The sequence below is a fragment of the Diabrotica virgifera genome, chromosome 7 (assembly GCF_917563875.1).
Source record: "Diabrotica virgifera virgifera chromosome 7, PGI_DIABVI_V3a".
Taxonomy (NCBI): domain Eukaryota; kingdom Metazoa; phylum Arthropoda; class Insecta; order Coleoptera; family Chrysomelidae; genus Diabrotica; species Diabrotica virgifera.
In genome coordinates this window covers 183,910,304-183,923,051 of record NC_065449.1, presented here as the reverse complement: position 1 = coordinate 183,923,051, position 12,748 = coordinate 183,910,304, and the positions used below count along the sequence as shown (strand labels likewise).

The following is a 12,748-nucleotide window of genomic DNA, read 5'->3' as shown; positions in this document are numbered from 1 at the left end:
ATTGGTTTACCCAAGTTCGGGATTATATGACAAAAATGAATTTTTTACACATTCTTGAAAACCCCAAGAGAATATTCAATTGTGATGAAAGTGGTTTCTATTTATCCCCTCAAGAAAAACAAGTGTTGGTTAGAAAAGGTGCAAAAAAGGTATACAGTCGCATAGCTAATGACGAAAAAGAATGTCTTACAGTTTTGCTAACTGTTGGAGCTGATGGTTCTGTACCTCCGCCATTAGTTTTGTATCCCTACAAACGGTATGTGTCAGCTGCAATAATAACGAACATGCCAAACCAGTGGGGAGTTGGGCACTCTGAATCTGGTTGGATGACAAGTGAGACATTTTATGAATACGTTACAAATGTATTTTTTCCCTGGTTGGAAAAGAACAGTGTTCCACTCCCAGTGATATTGTTTCTGGATGGACACTCTTCCCACATCAATCTGCCTATTACTGAATTCTGCAAAGAAAAAGGTATTATTTTAACAGCATTTTACCCCAACGCAACTCACCGATTACAGCCGTTAGATGTTGGTGTTTTTTATCCCATTAAAAATAACTGGCGAAAAGATGTTCGATCTTGGCGTATGGAGAATAACGGAAGAAAACTTCAACGGGCTGAGTTTGCAAAACTCTTAGACAAAACTTTGAAGGCTACAGCTGTACATCGATAATAAAAAGTGCATTTGAATCATGTGGACTCTTTCCGTTTAACGAAAATCGCATTGATTATTCAAAATTAATAAAACCAATAGAACAAAAAGATTCTGATGATAAAATAACTGAATCAACATCCACTACAACTGTTAATGTTTATGATTCTAAACTACTTCGAGAGGTAGAGATACGTTTAAAGCCAGAGGTTGTTAACCGTTTTAGGATTGCTGAATCAGCGGCCCAACTAGAAGAAAAATATGTAGCATTGTATGATTTCTGGAAGAGTCTTCATCCACAAAATGTCGATCATGATAAAACTTTGGAAAACAATTTGCCAATTAATGCTGCTAACGAGACCATTGTTGACATACACTTCGATGAAAACTTTTGGTTTTGCAATAATGATACAATTGAAGCTACAGTCAAAGCAGATGGAGCATTGGTCTTAATTCCTTCACAGAATAGCAATTCTAGTTCGCCAAAACCTGGTCCATCAGCATCCAAGAACAATGATTGTGAGAATATAGACTATTATTTAGCAGTAAGTTCACCCCAAGAAAAAACACCACCTAAGAACAAAATAGTAAACACAACTCCTTGTAATAGCCCATTAAAAGATGATTCAATAGGTATAGTTTATTCTGATCAAAAAAGACAAGTACAAAATCAAGAAAAAACCCCACTTAAGCAAATTACAACAACATCAGAGAATAATAGTAAATATCCAACACCTTTCAAAAAAGCACTATTTTGGCCGGAAAGTTCTGCAAAGAAAAAAAATAATAGCACAGAAGACACCAAGGAAAGGAAAAAACCAAAGATTTATCCTACAGTAGCTATAAGTGATGAATTTATGGAACATCAACGAAGACTCAAAAAAGAAAAAGAGGAAAAAGAAAATGAGAAATGTGAACGAATCCGAAAGAGGAAAGCAAAAACAGAGATTCAACAAGCAAAAAAGAAAAAGTGTCCTCCAAAACACACACCAGGCATAGATACTGGTAATAATAATACGGAAAACATAAATAAAAAGAATATAGAAATATATTCAAAGGACGATTTTGTGTTGGTTCAGTACGACAGTGAATATTTCCCTGGTGTAGTTCTGGAACGAAGCAATGATACTTTGAGAGTTAAAAGTATGACTATGAATGGAAAGTACTGGAAATGGCCAGATAGAGATGACATTTTAAATTATGACTTTGATGATGTAGTTTGTAAGATTGCGAGACCTTCACTCATAAATAAACGCGGCGCCTATGAAGTTCCAGAAATTGAAAACCTAAAAAAATGAAGTCTTTTTTTTTTATTATTTAATTCATTTGCAGTCATTAAGTTCGTTTCAAAACTTTGTACTTAAATAAAACTTATTTTTAAATTATTTGTTTTGTTTTTTGGCCATTTTTTTGCAAATTTATTTAAAAATTATTCATAATGGGTTTTTTTTGTCATAACTAAATAAATAGGACGGATAACGGTACTCTTGTGGACGGAATTGGGAAAAAATCATTAATGTGGACGGAAAACGGCTATTTGCGAAATTTTTGCATTTGGTTTCTTAAATAAGCAATTTTGTTGAAATGACTACTGTTATTATTATAAATTTGGCTCTAGTAAGAATTAATAATGCATAATAGCTTATAGACAGAATTACTTTAAATTTCAATGATTCGGAATTGATCTTTCAAACAATTTTATATATACCACTTATAACCGGTCGGAATTCGGTGCTCTTACGTTAGAGACAATTTATTATGTGCAAACCTCATGATAGAGTAATTCAATGTAATGAATCTAAAATATTACCATATAGATGCAAAACCAGAAAAAACCAGCAAAACAAATTTTCATAGATTTTTAATTTTCTATCGTTACTCGTAAACTCGTAACATTTACAGAAAGGTTTAAAAAAATTAAAAAGAAACGTAAACCTAAACGTCAGTAAACGAGGTAAGATTCAAAACCACAATCAAACATATCTCAGTACATTGAAACCTTACCTTGTTTCCTAACATTTCGTTTACTTTTTTTTAAATTTTACTAACTCTTTATTATAATAATTATAGTATAATAATTACTGAAACAGTGTTGAATCTCTTCGTGCTTTGGCAGAGACTGCATAATAAAAACATTACAACATTTTGCGGTTTTGCTAATTTTTAACCAAAGAAAACATTTAACCAATAATACATCAAATAGTTGTACTTTCCCCGTCCATATCTACAATTTCTTCCTCGTCCAGGTCATAACTATTTTTATCAGGATACTCTCCCTTTAATGAAACATAAATATGTACCAATTTCTTGGAATTAGTGAACGTTAATCTATTTCTTATCAGACTGTGAATGTGTCCCCAATTTGAAAAGAGTCACTCGATTTGAGCTGAGGAGGCTGGCATTTTTAGAAGTCTGAGAGCCATTTTAGCAAGAATTGGGCATTCCAGTTTGACCACTCGCCAAAATACTAGAGGCTTTTCAACTCCTTTTTCCCAAAGTGTTGAGAATATTCCTGAAATTGTAAACCTAATATATTAAAAATCAAAAGAGCGATAATTTTTTCTGAAAGACTTACCCGATTTAGTGTTAAATTTGTCCCATTCTTCTATGCCCTGATTGCACAGCTTTCTGAGTAAGAACTGAGTTATTATACCAGTGTGCTCTGACGTAAGCTTGGAATTTTCATATTTCGGATGCAGATAGTACGCAGTTAATGCGTACACGTTTAACGCCATTTGTTGTCTGTGTTTCAATTTTTCTTTAAGGTTATCTGGCAGATTCAAATTGAGCCACAGATGAACGGCATCTGCTACAGATGTGTCAGATTTCTGACAAACATTGATCAGATTACAAATGGGTTCATAAATTTCTATGTTCTGTTGAATCTCATCCACAAATTCATCGTTGAAGATTAATTCCTTGACTTTCGGCTTAATCTTTTTTTTCGTTACAGCGGCTACTTGTTTCATATATACCAGATTTTCTAGGAGACTTTCGAAAGAATCTCGGTAAGAGCACCATCTTGTTTCGGCCGGCAATTTGATTCTGCGCCCTCCCTTATCAACTATCATTTTTTCTAAATCTGGTTGCTTAAATTCTTTGAGGACAATGACCACATTGTCGACTAACTTTTTATCCAGCACGTCTTTGGCTAAAAGGTTGCCGGTGTGGCTACTGCACGTAGAGTGCCACATGTTGTGCTTGAGGAGGGATCCCATTTTAATCATTGCACTAGCATTATCCGAAACTATACCGTACGCATCTACATCGTATTTTTCTTTTGCAATTTTTTTAGATTCTGTTATTATTTCGGCAAGTTTTTCTCCAGTCTCAGACTCCGTGGTTAAATCCCAAGCATCAAGAAAGGCATTTTTTCCGTCTGCACTATGCAACATTGTCACAACCGTTTTAGAATTAGTAGATGAGTTTTTCCAACCGTCACACAAAATGACTGACTCGGTTTCCACTTTTTTACGTGAAATCTCAATACAGTCTTCATAGCACTTATTTAAAAGCGATGTTCAAAGTTTTTTCCGGCCAGGAATTTTGTCTAAATAAGCAGGACGGATCGTTTTTATAAAATTTTTAAAGAGAGGTGATTCTACCACAGTAAATGGTAAGTTACAGCCGAATATAAATTTGGCTAGTGCAGTGCTTATCTTCTCCTCTTCATACTCTTGTAATATGTCCATATAGTCGGTGATTTTCTTTGATTTTTTGGCTGGTCTAGCTTGAGATGTAGCGAATAAATTTCTTTTATTCGTGCTTGTGTAGCTTGTGCTGGAGGAAGTTGGAGTACTTAAGTTAGTCAAATTACTACTCTCAGTATCAGTATTTGATAACATCATATTTTCAACAATACTATGAGTGCCTTGAATTGCTACACCATTGTTTTCTTTCAATTCCAATAAGGCGGCATCGGTATCTAATGAATTTTCTATAATTCCATCTAGCATGTTTTCAGGTGAAGTTCCAGTCACAATAGCTAGCGAACCATCTTCCATAACTTCGTAACTACCGTTTGTTGTATTCTAAAATTCAAAATAAAAAGAAACTCTAAGGTGACTAAATATGAAGGGCGGATCTACGGACACCCTGTATACAGAAGTTGGCATAGATACAGCGTTTTGTACTTAATTCAATAGGCCAATCCGTTTTTTGCCGTAAAATACTAAACTTGGTGTTTTTTAAATGGGACACCCTGTATATAGAGATGCAACAACGTGAAAACCTCAGAATACAAATTCTGGGGTGAAAACTGATGCAATTTATGTCCCCTTCCGAATTCGAATTAAATAGTAATCAAGAAATCTACAATAATATATAGTGCGTTATTTTCACTTCTTGCCGTTAGATGGCTATACGGTTTTTGACGCCATGTTTTCTCCAATATACTACTACCGAAATGGTGATCCATGCGTTGTTGAGTTATGCGGCTCCGAACACATTTTACGATTCATTTTTATATTATAGATAAATGTAATTTCAAAAAGTTCCCCCCAAAATTTTTTCTAGATCCGCCCCTGCTAAATATGTAGTAGAACATACGTCCTATATACTCACTTGTGGATTAACTGTAGGTGTAAAACCTGTGTCTGAGCCAGTATTTTCGTATATCGAAACATGCGACATTTGATTATTGGATTGATTACCATTGCCACGATCTAACTTGCAGACGTTTCTTAAAATGAAAGTACGGGACGGGGTTAGTTATCAGCCGATACAAATATCAATTTCAGAGAATAAATCTCTATAGCTATCCAGCTAAAATTAATTAAAATATTTCTTCTTACCTGTGACTTTGCAATCTTGCTGCAGCTGTATTTTTTATCACATTTCCACATACACAACATTTAGCCGCGTGCTTTCCTTCTATCTTTAATACTTTGAATGATAATATATCATAGTTTTTATTCAGTTTTCTGCCACTCATTTTGATTCTGATCAGATCAGATCACATTCAAAGTTTACAACTGAATAATTTCATAACATAACCTCACTTTTTTCCATTATGGACACGTTGCTGACATTGTCGACATACGTTGCTGACATTGTCGACATTGTTGACACGTTCTCGACATTGTCGACACGTCTGTGTCGACAATTAAAGTCGACGTGTCGATGCCCATCTCTGCACATCGGCATAATATCACTTTTTTTCTTTGACATGTTGGCTATGCGTATGCCAAGTTTTATGTCAATCCAAACGGTTCTTCAAAATTTACAGCAAAAACCGGCAAATAATGTACTATAGCTCAGTCTCGAATTTTGACGGTTCCAATTTTGCAATTCACTCCTGAGACAAAATTTTGAATGCGTGACGATAACGACCAATCGCTGCAAACGTAAGCTGTCATTAATCTGCGCGAAGGACTAAAATTTTTGATGAATTTGGTGACATTGTTAACAAAATGGAACATAGTGAACAATGGATTTTTCGACTACTGACCCTACTGATTCTTTGGCATTATACTGTTGTTTATTTATAGCTTTATGTCCAGTTTTTTAGGAAGATGTAGTATACTGCTTAAATTAACTTAATTTGGACTATGTTAATTGTGACGAACAAGAAGAAAATATTCAAATATAGATCTGGCATAAAGGCAGTAGACAGTCTTAACACAGTTTACATAAAGAAATTTAACGTTTCTTAAGATAATAGAATTGACCTGCAGGCTAAACTAAATGGAGGTAACTAGATATGGTTACCATTGGCCAACAGCTTCTGCGAACGAGCAGATAAAAGAATGGGCATTATTTTGTCCTACTTCTAAGATATTGACCCTAAAGGTAGATGAAATAAGGAAACAGTTACCGAAATAACGATACGGAAGGTAACGTAAAACCAATATATTAAAGGTTTTCAGGATATTCTTAGTTAAAGACTATGCAAATTCTACTAAAACATTAGCTTCTAGTTCACGACAGACTTTAAAATATCCAAGATTTTCTAAGAATGTCAGAAAAGATCTAGTATCCACGCGAAAGGGAAAAATAAAACAGTAAATGTGGATTTGTACTCAAGATGACCATTTATAATGTAAAAAGTATGTTGAAAGCTGGAATAATAGATAATACTTTCCAAGAGATGCTTCAACTCGCGAAAGGCAGAGACGAGAAACTAAATTAAAAGAAAATAATCAAAAGCAACACTGAAATGAAGTTGGACTCATATCAAAAGAAATAATTTAAAAAGTTTTGTTATTTTTCTATAATTTAAAAATCTTAAAATTTTTCTCCGATTCGAACCCTATGCTACTGGTCCAACTAAAAGGTAATCCAATTAATATTAATCTAGTACAAGTGAGTGGCCGTTTGCCAAAAGCTGATATGTCCACTTTCGATATTTTTCAGAAGAGCAATTTTAAGTTTCCACGATGTCTATAAAATCACAGTTTTAGAAATATCATATTTGGTTTTGAGTTTAATGTTTACACAGCGATTTATATGAGTTGACAAATAAGAAAAAACTGTAATTTTATGACCTTCGTGGTAATTTGAATTTGCTTTACTAAAAAGTACCAAAAATGGACATATCTGCTTTTGGCAAACGACCATTGAAGTGTATGCACCAAAACGCAGACATACCCATTAAAGAAATTTATCATTTTTATGTTAACCTTGATGGTTTACTACAATTTACAAAAAAGTGTGAAATAACAGTAATAATAAAAGATTTTTGAAAGAAAGATATTGGGGCCCATCTGCGACAATGGTATGTGGAGAATAAGGTTAAAACACGAGTTTTGTAATCAATATTACATATAACTCTCTATAGCAAATTGTTAATGCAGCAAATGGATGACAGATCACCTAGCAGAACTCTTAGTGGAACTATTGGCCAGTAGGAAGATCAAGAAATAGGTGGATAGACGAAGTGAGAGCCGATACTAAAGAGATATTGAGTGTGAATAACTGGAGGAGAGCAGCCACGGACAGAGATACTTGCAGACGAATTCTGGAGACGCCAGAGCCCGACTTCAGTTGTAGCGCCATAGGAGAGAGAGAATCAAAGATCTAAATTCAAAATTAGCATTAAATAAAGCAAATGAAAACGACAAGGATGTGTTAAGAACTAGAGTTTTTACAGATAGTTTGTAACGAATTATGTGTTAATTATAACAATTCTGTAGGTGATGTGGAAGAATATATATAAGCTTTGAAGGAGTAGCTTAATTGCTTGTTAAGTGTTATTGAGCTGGCTAGCTGGATATGTAAGAGACCTTTTGTGTGACTCAGGAAAGGATCAGGCCGAATTTGCACACCCGAAATAAGACGATAACTAATAAAGTACTGAAGTGTTCAAGCAAATAAATTAAAAATAAAAAAGAATGAAAAGAAGAGAAATATTGACCAAAAAGATATTTAGAAGTACGGAAGAGGGCGCCTGGTGAATTTTACTTCACCGAGTGACTTATACTGCTGCTTGCATCTACTTATTACTGTTATAGTACTATTATTTTGACCTAGATCTGCGAATTTATAGGAAATAAAACATATATTTAGGTACAACTAACAAATTTAATGAAACAAACCTATAACCCCTATATACAATTTTTATACACTAGCTAAACCGGACGTACTAAGCTATGACACTCCTGTTGATAACACAGGTTTTTACAATAAGGGAAAAATATGTAATGAATGATTTATATATGAAAGTTAATTAATGTAAAAATGTATGTACAAATTTGTTGGTAATGAAGAAGCCAATATTGGCTGACAATATCGTATCTGTTCGGAGGTGATAAACGTAAGTATAATACCTGACAATGAAATCAAAGTTTCGATAAGGATTCAAACTGAGATAATGTGCACACTATCTTTACAGATAGTTTATAATCCCCCCTACTATTTTAAAATAAATGAGCTAACCTTGAAATATAAAATTTTTGAAAAATTATTGTTTAGTTTAATTATGTTTAAGAAAATGAAGGTATACTATTATTAGGATTATTAAGTTATTGATACAAAAAAAAAATAGGTAAAAGTGCAAATATTATTAAAACAAATTACAATCAAATTGACTTATAAAAACCTGTCCGGTCTACCAAGTGACCATGGGTTCTCCAACTCTTTCCAGGGAATGATCAGAGGCCCAAGGAAGGTAGCTTGCGGTGTTCCTCAACCTAGGAGGGAGGTGTATCCTTGTTACCAACTGGAGATACCTCTCAGTACCGGCGAATTCCAAAAATAAATTCCATAAAAACAAAGATTCCAATAAAATCAAAACTTCCAAATATGTCCCAAAATTTCCCACTCTTTCCCAAAAATTATTCTTATTTCTGTTTGACTAAATCTTCTATTCTCCAGCGACTAAAAGAAAACAAAAATCTTTCAGTCATATTACTTCTTTTGAGTAACATGAAACACGGTATGTAGGAAGGTATTTATAAAAAATTTGTAGAAAAACTTGAAACAAAAAGTTGAATCACTGATGTGTGTAATTGAAGTATGATTGACCTTGATTCTTTTTCCATGTGAAGACATTTGAAAAACTAAACTATGGTTAAGGATTACTTGTTGCGAAATATGATTGTAAAATTGGATGTTACAAGAAGGATTTCTTTACAGACGTAAAACTAAAAGTAAAGGAAAATGTCATTAAGTCAGAAATTACTTTGAACTGGAAATATAATTTTAAAGAATTTTTCTCCGTAGAGGACATAAATTTGGTAGTTATAGGGACTATTTAAGACCTGATGGTTACAGAATAACAATTTTCCTAAAGTATGGTATTGAAAATGAGAAAATGGTCATTTGTTTCCTTGGCAAGAACAAAAAAAATGGCGGCTTACCCAATGTCCAGAATCCTCCGATATTGGAACTAAAACAGCACTCTCACCATAATTTATACCATAAAATAAACTTCTTTCCAACTTAAATGCATTCCTTTTCAACTAAATAATTATTTTCTAAATAAAATAAAATGGCTAGACACCGGTCGCTGGAAAATCACATCATTTGCAGACGGCTACCGAAGATCAAGTAACCATCAACTTTCACTTTCTTTCCGTCCTGTCAACAGGCGGAAATTGTCATTTACCCATGAGCCAACGAATAAATGTTAAATTCACTAACCATACTACCAACCAAAATAATTATAATGGGCTCAAGTTTAGATTACACTCTATGCGAGTGAACGTATACCGGGTTGCATACTTAATAGTTACAGAAATGAATCTTATAGTAACGATCGGGATACTGATCGTTACAAGTTAATTGATTGGATTGAGGTCGGGACAGGAAGCTTACCAATTCATAGGGCCAATCCTACCGTCTTTTAAGTATGCATTGGCAATTTTGCCCGGTGGGGAGGCTGGTTATCCTCCATAACATTATTAGGTCCTATGAATGACATAACAGATACTACGTGCTCATATAAAATGGTTGTTAGGTACCTTCAATGCATATTATTATCACTTCCTTTATATTAATATCAACCAAAATGCACATTATAGAGATTACTTATTTGCCAACATCGTAAGCAGCGTCAGAATATACCTATATGTACCTGGTAGAACAAACATACCACCTGATATATCAAATCATCTCTAATATTCTTAAGAAAGAACCAATGATGATAATACGAGATTAAAATGCAAAAATAATAAAATAGATGACTATTTTAAAGGAACGATAGGTAAGCATGGCTTAGGTATCTGGAATGACAGATGAGAACAACTCTTTCCTTTCGTCATCGATACTAAACTTAGTATAATAAACACAATGTTTAAACATCATCAACATGGACTTCGCCTGAAGGACGATACAAAAACCAAATAAGTACCTAGATTATATTTTTGTCCCTAAATGATGGAAAAATTCAATAATCAACGTGAAAACAAAACCAGTTGCAGACTGTGACTCTGACCACAAAATATTACAAGCAGAATTACACAGTAAGACAATTCCAAATAGAACAAAAAAAGGGTTCCAAAACACACAGGGAATTTAAGAAAAGTATTAGCAAAAACTGATTTACAAGTGACTACCGGAGATCCTGAAAAACTTGAAAATACACAAAGAAGTGGATCATTGAAGCCATCAACAACCTCAAAAAAATAATAGACGGAAAAAACATTGGATGACTGAGAAGACCCTCAACCTTATAGGAGAAAGACGAAATCTTAGAAACGGCACGTCAAATTCAGTATAAAAAGAAATAGAGATAGGCACAACAAATACAACTATAAAACTCTTGCGCAGAAGGAAAAAAACAATTATAATAAAAACATATATGCACAACTAGGGAAACATGTTGACCGCCGAGAATCTAGAGAACTTTTTAAGAAGTCAAAAATCTAGCGAGAGAATTCAAACCATAGACACATATTATCAAAGTAATAGTGCTAATACCTCAACAAACCCAGAAAATATTGCAACGGTACAACAATGGGGTAGGGAAACAATATTGCGAAATATTATTGTCAAACAAGGACTCTGACAATAAAACAGGAAGAAGAAGTTATGAAAGAGAACCACAAAAACTAAAGTCAGAAATTGAAACGGCGCCGGCGATAAAAAAGCTTAAATTCAGAATAGCAAAAGGGGAAGATGGAATAACAGCTCAAAGAAATGGGGGAGGTAAGGACGGAAGTAATAATAATAATATCGTATAGCATTTTTGCCGGGGAGATCCTTTCGGACAGTTCCGGCGCCATTTACATCTTTAACCCTGTTTCAAGTAACTAGTGCCGATGTACATTAGCCCAGGGAGACCGACGGCTTTACGTGCTCTCCGAGGCACGGTGAGACGTGTCATTATTGGAAATGAAAATGGTTTGTCTTTGGCAGGTCTCTAACCCACGTGCACTGACGTATGAGGCCAGCGAATAGGCCGTTACTCCACGGCCGCTCACAGAACGGAAGTAATGCTTCAAAACAACACGCACAGGACAGAGATAATTGGACATAAATTGTCAAACAAATTACATGACGCCACTACATCTTTACGAAAGAGAAAATCTAGAGGAGAAGGATAGCGTAATTTAAATCAGAATCATTTTTATACTTTAAAAAGAACGATTGGTATTCATGTAAATTATTATATTTAAACTTTGACCACTTTCCGCCACTTTCCACAATGAAGGAAAATATTTTAATCTGATCGCAGCATTATATAAATAGGTCAACTTAACAATTGCTTTTCTTGGGAGCTATTTTAATATTTGTCCTGTTATCAAATGAAAGCCAGGAGGTTTTCTCGGGTTTAAATTATATTTGATTTCTTTTATTACTTCTTCTACAGTTACTGCCATTATGTTGTCTTCTTCTTGCAAATGGTTGCTCTGTAATGCTTCTTCTTCTTGTTGTTGTTGATGAGGTTAAAATATTTTCTGTAGATGTGTAGCAAAGCATTCTGCTTTTTGTTCGCTGCGTCTAGCCCAAGTCACGTCTTCTTTTTTTATGGGTGGTATTTGCATCATTGGTCCTTTTTATTCTTTGGTTGCCTTCCATAGTGAGTATTCTGTGGATCTATCATTCGTTAGGTTGTTTAAGTATGTCCTAATGGATTCTTCTTGAAATTCTTTTATCTCTCTTTTTAGTTGTTGGGTGAGATTATTTACAATTGTCTTATCTTGAGGAGCTCTACTTTGCTTTCCGTTTTTCGTATACCAACGTTCTAATTTCTGCAGGGTAGTTACATCCTTTTAGGCGTCTTTTGATGTCTGGAGTACATTCCCACGATATTCTTTGGGTGTCTTTATTGAATTGATCAACTTCTTTTTCAATATCTTTTACGGTTTTAAGAGATACGTTTAAATTAATTGTTTCTTCTAGCGTTTGTCTGAAGCTTATCCAGTCGGTGTACTTATTAGTTAGCGAAGGGTTATTTTCTTTATATATTATGTTTTCGCTTAGTGTTAGTATTATTGCTGAATGGCCAGAACATAATTTATGGCATTCATCTATTTGCAGGTAGTTTTGCGATATATTTTTGGTTATGAAAAAGTCAATAATTAGGTCAGCTATCTTGTTGGGTCTGTCGGGCAATAAATTTAATGATGCTGCCAAAATGTTTAATGATGAAGATTTAATTTTGCTGCTTTTATTGGTACACTCAACGCAGGCCCGGCCCCAGGGGTGGGCGA

General features: G+C 34.2%; 1 long non-coding RNA gene across 1 annotated transcript; it reads right to left on the bottom strand.

The window, feature by feature from the left end:
• Positions 1–8,154: 8,154 nt before the first annotated feature.
• Positions 8,155–9,863, bottom strand: LOC126887808 (uncharacterized). Its single transcript, XR_007699212.1, has 2 exons — positions 9,452–9,863; positions 8,155–8,969 (listed from the first exon to the last, which is right to left on the bottom strand). It is a non-coding gene; the product is annotated as an uncharacterized LOC126887808 (long non-coding RNA).
• Positions 9,864–12,748: the final 2,885 nt, after the last annotated feature.